This window comes from Sphaeramia orbicularis, chromosome 18, assembly GCF_902148855.1.
Source record: "Sphaeramia orbicularis chromosome 18, fSphaOr1.1, whole genome shotgun sequence".
Lineage (NCBI taxonomy): Eukaryota > Metazoa > Chordata > Actinopteri > Kurtiformes > Apogonidae > Sphaeramia > Sphaeramia orbicularis.
This window is the reverse complement of record NC_043974.1, coordinates 8362398-8370740: the sequence shown is the minus strand read 5'-3', so window position 1 is coordinate 8370740 and position 8343 is coordinate 8362398. Positions and strand designations below refer to the sequence as shown.

The 8343-nt window shown below is 44.2% G+C and overlaps 1 pseudogene; it reads right to left on the bottom strand.

The window, feature by feature from the left end:
* Positions 1-388: 388 nt before the first annotated feature.
* Positions 389-3360, bottom strand: LOC115438956 (uncharacterized; annotated as a pseudogene).
* Between the last annotated feature and the right edge of the window lie 4983 nt (positions 3361-8343).

The window sequence follows — 8343 nt, the reverse complement described above, 5'->3', positions numbered from 1 at the left end:
TTTTTTCTTGTTCAACACCTCAGGCTGAAGCTGCACACTCACAGTGAGAAAACAAAGAAAGAAAAAATAAGCTCTGCTGCAGGTTCTTTATCAACTCTCTTAGTATGTTCTAACACTCAGACAGAGAAATACTGACTAACACAGAAACAGCTTACAACAATATACAGCCAGCAGTCAGTCAGAGTATTGTAAATACGTCAAAATACGGACAAGTCGAGGCTGGACCACGGGACTCAGAAGCTTATATTGTACAGCAATGGTATAAAAGACAATAAATAAAATACGAAAAACAATAAATAAAATACAAAGGAGAATTTGAATACACCTCACGGTGATACTTGGACACGTCATCAGTGATAAACCCAGGGTGTTAGGGTGTTTCGGGTCTTTAATCATCAAACATCCTCGCCCAGCGACCCAACTGGGGGTGATCAGACCCCGGCTTGTGTCCAAGTAGCACACCAAGGATCCCCCCTACAGATCCACAGCCACAGGATGTTCTTGGTGGCTTTCCTCAACTGTAGTCCTCTAATTCCAAAGAGTTTTAACACTCACTGCAGTGAACAACCTGCGAAACCTCTGCACCCGATCTCAACTGGTTTGCAGCGGGCTTTCCAGCCATTGTTCTGGCACTCTGTAATGATCTCTGCGTATTTGGCCCTCTTACGCTTGTTGGCTTCGTCGATCTGGTCCTCCCAGGGGACTGTCAGTTCCACTAGCACCACTTGCTTGGTTGACTCCGATGTTAACACCATGTCTGGCCGGAGTAAGGTGGTAGCAATGTCAGCCGGGAACTTGAGTTGCCTTCCTAGGTCCACTTGGAGCTGCCAGTCACAAGCGGTTGTAAGTAGCCCTCCTGAGGAGTTGGGCTGGTGGCTTACCTTCTGACCTGCTCTGATGAAGGTAAGTAACCGCTTCGGGGTGACCTGGGACTTGCTGTGTTGTATCACTGTGCAGATGGAGTCTGCCAAGGATTTTAAACTTGGTCATGGCGCCAGTGACACCGCCCCTCCCCTAGAGCCTTTGGGCAAGAGCTCAGGATGTGTTCCATGGTGCCCCTCCTCTGGCACAGCTTGCACTCTGGAGTGTCTGCCAGGCCCCAGGTGTGCAGTGGCCAGGCTTGGGAGGACATCATACATTGATTGTATGAGGAACTTAGTGCGCAGTGGCTCAGCTCTCCAGAGCTCTTCCCAGGTTAGTCTGCGCAGTTCCACATGCTCCCACCTTGTCCACACCCCTTGTTTGGACATACTCACCATCTTGCAGCAGCGTTGTTCCTCCACCTCTGCACGGATCTCATCTTGGACCAGCTGGCGCTTCTCCTTGCCGCAGGCCCGGTTGAAGCGTGGCCTGGGAAAGCTGCCAAGGCCTGCCCTCCCCATTGCCACGGTACCCACCAAGGTCTTGTACCTCAGCTGAGCCTCTGCTCTGCTTACGGCTTCATGGGCCTGCCACTTCCTCCCAGTCTTAACAACGATGCCTGCCAATGCTACCTTGACATCTGCGGAGTCCCTGTACATCAATACATCTCTGGATCGGGTGACTTTGAACTCCTCCAATAGTCCACTGAGGGGGAGGCGCAGCTTGGTGGAATGGGCATACAGGACGATGCTGCTCAGGGACCGAGGGAGCCCCAGCCATCTCCTGAGAAACTGACAGATGGTCTTCTCTAGTGCCTCTACTGTTGTTATTGGTGCCTCGTAGACTAACGGGGGCCAGAGTATTCTAGGCAGGACACCATGCTGGTACATCCAGGCCTTGAATTTTCCTCGTAGACCTGATTTGTCAATGGCTGTGAGCCATGACATCAGGTCACTCTTGGTCTGCTGCAAAGCTGCTGCATCCTTCAGGGAGCTGTCGAGGATTTTGCCCAAGCTCTTGACAGGTTTTTCGGTCACCGTAGGAATCTTGGTCCCTCCAAGTGTAAAGCGGAAATGGTCGGCCACCTTACCTTTCTTCAGGACTAGAGACCTGGATTTTGCTGGCTTGAAGCTCATCCTTGCCCAAGAGATGAGCCTCTCAAGCCCCTGAAGGAGCCACCCGGTCGTCCATAAAGGCCCTTATGGGGGGCTGCCGGGTCCCAGATCTTGATTTTGGACCTCTGCATTCAACCTCCGTGGACCTGACAATCATGTTCATGGCCAAGGCGAAGAATGACACCGAGATTGTACAGCCAGTGATTATCCCCTTCTCCAGACGGTGCCAGCCAGATGTTACTTAGTTTGAGGAGAATCTTGTGCTGAAATCATTGTAATAGTCCATGATGAGGTTGTAGATCTTCCCAGGAATGTGGTGTCTTGTCAACACTGTCTCGACAAGCTTGTGTGGGATGGATCCGTAGGCATTGGTTAGGTCTCCTTTGCTTTCCCTTGCCTCCCGGATCAACTGCGTCACCACTCCTGTATGCTCCAGGCACCCAGGCACTCCTGGAACTCCCCCCTTCTGGACCGAGGTGTCTATGTAGCCGTTCTTCAAGAGGAACTCTGTTAGCCATTGGGATACGATCTTAAAGAAAATCTTGCTCTCAACGCTGAGCAGGGAGATTATTTGAAACTGCTCTAGGTTGCTGGAGTTCTCTTCCTTCAGGATCCGGACACCTTTGGCATGTCTCCACTGGGCGGTGATTTTCCCTTTCTGCCAGATCATGTTCAAGATCTTCCAGAGACGTTTGAGGAGCCGTGGACACTGCTTGTAGACCTTGTAAGGTATGCCAGTAGGGCCGGGCACCAAACAAGATGTTGCAGTTTTGACAGCTTCCTTTACCTCTGCCTGGGTAGGCTCATCGCTGTTGAATTGGAACACTGGTTCTGGAAGTGTCACCAGGGCCTTGCAAGGGCCAAGCTCTTGGTCTCTTGAGGTGTCACTGAAGGTGACATTGAGATGGTGGTCCATCTCTCCTACAGAGCACGCAAGGTGGCCACTTCGCTTTTGGCCCAGTAGCCTCTTAGTGAAGGTGAAGGGGTTTCCCTTCCCTCGGTGCTATTCAGCCCTCCTCAACGTGATGAGCTTCTTCCTTACAATGTTGGTGATTTCTGACAAAGCAGGTCTCTCCTCTTCCTCGGCTGCCTTGTACTGGCGTCTCAAGGATTTCAGCTCTTTCCTCAGCTGGCTTATCTATACTTCCCGCCAATTGAACCTTGCTGGGTTTCTTGCTACTTGCTTCTGATCCACTCCAAAATGTTCAGCTCCTATGTTCATTATGAAGGAACACATAGTTTGGAGTTTCTGGTCAGTGTCACCCTTTGATATCGCTTCCAGGGCTTAATCTACATCCTCATCCAGCTCGGTCCACTTCTTGCTGTTGGCAACAGGCCACTTCACCCCACGATGTTCCGATTTCCTTCTTAGTGGGAGGATATGTGTTGCTCGGAGGTTCCGGGTACTGTGAGGGGACTCCGGACCCAGCTCCTCCTCCGTCTGACCAGGGTCTGCAGCAGGCACAAGTCCAAACAAGTACAAAAAATGTAGTATGGTTAAGACGTTGGGGAATTATTATGGTGGGTAGACAATCTTGAACAGGTGAGTCTTGAGTTTGGACTTGTAAATGGAGAGAGAGTCACTATTTTGGATGGATGGTGGCAGAAAGCAACTGGAGGCTCTGCTTCCCATGGTGCTGAGGTGGGCAGGGGGCACAGTGAGGTGGATGGGGGAGGAGGACCTGAGGGAACGGGTTAGTGTGGTGATATGGAGGAGGTACTGAGGAGCAAGATCGTGAATAGTTTTGAAAGTGTACGGAAGGAGTTTGAATTTGATTCTTTGTTTTATTGGGAGCCAGTGGAGTTGTTGGAGGATGTGTGTGGTCCATACTCCTGCATAAGTTTCTACATCATCAGTAATTCAGAGGCAAATCCAGAAAACATGGAAGGGGGGACGATATATATACACATACATACATACGTACACACATATGTTTTATCCTTCTCCAAACTGTCATATCAGGAATATCACGACTACTTGCTTTGTTTAGAGAACATACTATGCATTACAGTCATATTTCACAGCACATCTACTAACAAATTCATTGTTTTAGGAAATTTTTTGTTAACATGCAACTAAAACAAATAACTAACCCTGAGGCTTAGATGTAGTAGGGTCCGTTCAAGCAGTAACACATGGACACATTTCATGTTCAACAGTCTCTGTCATGTAAGCAGAGTAACTTATATGTATGTATTATACATATTTGAGGAGGAATTTATAAGCACTTTAACATTATGTATAACAAAATTTGGGGAGATAAAATTTTTAGGTGAAAAATGTCAAATTACTGCTCGGTAACACATGGGCCTGAAACGGACATAAATTTTATAAGCTTTACGCAAACATTGAAAAGATGTAGTTCTCAACAGAAATTGATATCAAGTAGGACAAAACCTTTTAGATATTATGTTCAAATATGCTGTAAATAAATTTTGGAATAAAATATTGTAAAGTCTCTGTTTAATTGACATGAGAATGTGGTAACACGTGGACAATGCTTTACCATTGTATGCATCACCCAACTTATGACTTATTTTTCAAACCAACAAGCCAGATATAATCACAATGCTTTATTTAATGTATTTAATATTAACACAGTGTTATTCACAACTTGTGGTGGTCCACATTGATATAGGTAAATTACAAATAAAGAGTAATTTGTCAGTAACAGTTCACAGATAGTCTTTTCAATGTAAGTAAGTAAGTAAGTAAATTTTATTTATAGAGCACTTTTCACAGACAGAGTCACAAAGTGCTTTATCAAATCAAAATCAAATCAGATTTACACCTAACAGAATCCTCCAGGAGCAAACACTTGTGACTGGTGACAGTGGCGAGGAAAAACTTCTCTTTAACAGGCAGAAACCTTGAGCAGACCCAGACTCCTGAAGGATGGCTGTTAGCCTTGACCAGTTGGGGTTAAAGAGCAAGAGAAAAGGAGGAGAAAAGAGAGAGCAATAGAGATATAGGGAGACTGGGGGGAGGGGGAGGAAGGGGGAGACACATGGAGTACATGTAACACTGTAAAGTAGCAACTTTACAGGGGCTAGTCTAAGCGAGAAGACACAAATGCTTGAACGATCATCTCAAGCTCATTGATGGACACCATAGACCTGAGTTTGGAGATGTTGCGGAGTTGGAAGAAACAGTTTTTCACTAGGTGTTTGGAGTAGTATTCTTAAGACATGGCCTGGTCAAAGATGACACCCAGATTCCTCGGTTTGGTCTTTACCAAAGAGCTCAGGTCTCCGAGGTGTTGTTTAATCCCTGGAATTGCACTGTCCGGGGCAATGATGAGGGTCTCCGTTTTGCTGGAGTTCAGCTGTAGGCTGTTATCATTTAGCCACTGTTTCAGCTCTGACAAGCAGTTGATTAAGGAACTCAGTTTGTGGGGCTCAGAGGATTTAAAGGAGCAGTACATCTGGATGTCATCCGCGAAATGATGATAGGAGACATCACTATACTGCCGGATAATGTGGCCAAGCGGGAGGACATACAGTAATAACAGGACTGGTCCCAGGACAGAGCCTTGGGGCACACCACACAGTAGATCCGCTGAGTCAGAATGGATGTTATTGATTGACACGCTGAAGCTTCTGCCAGTCAGGTAAGAGGAGAACCAGTCTAGCACAGGACCTGACATCCCTACCAGGTCCCTCAGTCTCTCAATCATTATGGTATGGTCCACTGTGTCAAAGGCCGAGGAGAGATCTAGCAGGACCAAGACTGTGGATTTCCCGGAGTCGGCCACCATCAGGATGTCACTAGACACTTTTAATAGTGTGGTTTCTGTTGAGTGGCGTTGTCTAAACCCAGACTGAAAAGTGTCATAAATCTGGTGTGTTTCCAGAAAAGCTGTAATTGTTTAGACACTGCCTTCTCAAGGATTTTGGCCAGTCAGGGGAGTTTTGATATCGGCCTGTAGCTTTTGAGTTCAGTGGGGTCCAAGTTGGTTTTCTTTAGTTTTGGTTCTATGATGGCCTGTTTGAAGGATCTGGGAAACAAACCAGTTGAGAGCGACAGGTTAAAAAACTTTGTGACCCATGGTCAAATTGTGTCAAAGACAATGACAAGAAGCTTATGGGGGGTGATGTCTGCAGAGTTGAAGGAGGGTCTCGTTTTGGATAAAAGTGCTGAGATGTCCTCCAATGTCACAGGGTCGAAGGAGGACCAAGTTTGAAGAGGAGGATTAGCTTGGGTCAGAGAGCGGTGGGATATTGTGTTTAATATCCCTGATCTTGTCTGTGAAAAAATTTAGGAAGTCATTGATGTCAGCTTTACAGAGCATGGGAGCAGCAGGGACAGCAGGGGACACAATAGACTTGATTGTGTCAAAGATTACTTTGGGGTTTTTCAATGTGACCAGTGTATGAATTTACAAACTTCATCATTCAGAATTTTATGTAAGAGACAGTCTTTTGCATGTCTTTTTGTTAATTTAATGCAGCCTAGCAGATGCAGAACTTCTCCTGTACTGTGTATGTGGTATTTTAAAAAGGATAACAGTTCCATAAAATAGATATCTTTAGCAAAAAAAATGAGCCCACTTAAATAAATTGTGTGCAAATTTACTTTTTCATGTTGTTGTTCATTTTCGCTTGATCGGACCCAGTAGTAGCATTAGTTTTTTCTACTTGGCAGTAGGCCTACAATTTGTTCATAGAGGAAAATGTGTGAGTGCATGTAGCATACTTGACCATCTGTCAAACAAAACACTGTAACAATTCACAAGATGCTGACACATGTCTGACAACCAGTAAATGCAGTCAAATTTATCTACATGCATCCCTTAGATATAGGTCTATGTTTCACAACGTTGTGTGATTCACTCACTGGCTGTGTTCTGTGGCAAATGATATGCATTTATATAGTTCCAACTGTATGATAATACATTACATAACTTCTGTGGCTGCCTGTTTCTTTTTCATGCAGACCCAAATGCTGCTTGAATAGACAGTTGTCTCTTCATTTTAGTTCATCTTAGTTCAGGGGCCACATACAGCCCAATATGATCTCAAGTACAATAATAACATAATAATGTTTCAATGATGATAAGTCCAAAGTTTATTTTTAGTTTAATATCTTCAGTGCAATTTTTGGACTTTGCAAATTTATTCAGGGTGCAGCCGGCAGGCCAGTTTTACTTAAGTAAATGGCAAATGTAAATTATAGATAAAGCCATATTTGCTAAGTGGTTAAGCTAATCCACCAGAATTCCTTTCTTTTCATGAAGTTTACACACAAATGTGTGTATAATATTATGAGTACATGTTCAGGTTTGCCCTCTTTGTGTACATTGTCAGAATTAGCGTCTACCGCTCCTGGTTATTTTGTCGATGACATGCAACGTACCAGTGTATAAGAAGTGGACTTTCAGTAGTTCAGCACCTCAGACTGAAGCTACAGGCTGACGCTGAGAGGACAGAAGAGAAGGAAATCTGCAGCAGGTTTGTCATCGATTCTTGAATTATAACCTGACTAATACTCAGAGCCACACAACTAACAGGTGTGTTTGTCTTCACTGAAGTCTTCATCTTTGACATCACTGGCATCATGAAGCTGCTGGTTGTGTTTCTACTCATTGGTACCATGATGGTCCAGACAAGAGGTACAGATGAGTTTGACTGATCCTCCATGTGTTTGTGTGACTGTAAAGACAAAAATAGATTTTTCTGTAACACAAGTAAAAAACTTCATTAACTGTTGTCTCAAACTGTCCAGCTTCTCTAGACCTAGAAGCTTTATATGAGGCAGAATCAACTGAAGGTAAGTACCTTTATTCTTAGATGATAAATCATGAGATTTCATCAGTAAATCCTTCTGTAATGAATGATGATGACTTTACCGACAAACAGTGCAACTGTGATTCATTTGTATCTTGTTTCCTGTGTGAACTGTCCATCTGTACTTTCTGTCTAATTTGCATATGTGCAGTCTGAATAATTTGTTTGTTTTGTATTTTGCATTAACTCTCCAGATTCTTCAGAGTCAGAAGAGAACACTTTAATAAACTCAGTTGATGATGGTAGGTGACATACTCTTTAAATTTGTATTTGTTCGTATAAAACTTGTAAAATGATAGCAAGCTGCAATTAAGGACTATGAGCTACTACAAACCACACAGAACTACTTGAAGAAAGTGAGTACACTTTTTACGTAGACATAATTCAGTTGTAATTTATGCAATGGCGGATCCAGAAAAAATAGAGGGGTGGTGTGTGTGTGTGTGTGTGTGTGTGTGTGTGTGTGTGTATATATATATATATATATATATATATATATATATATATATATATATATATACACACACACACACACACACACACATATGTATGTGTGTGTGTGTGTGTGTGTGTGTGTGTG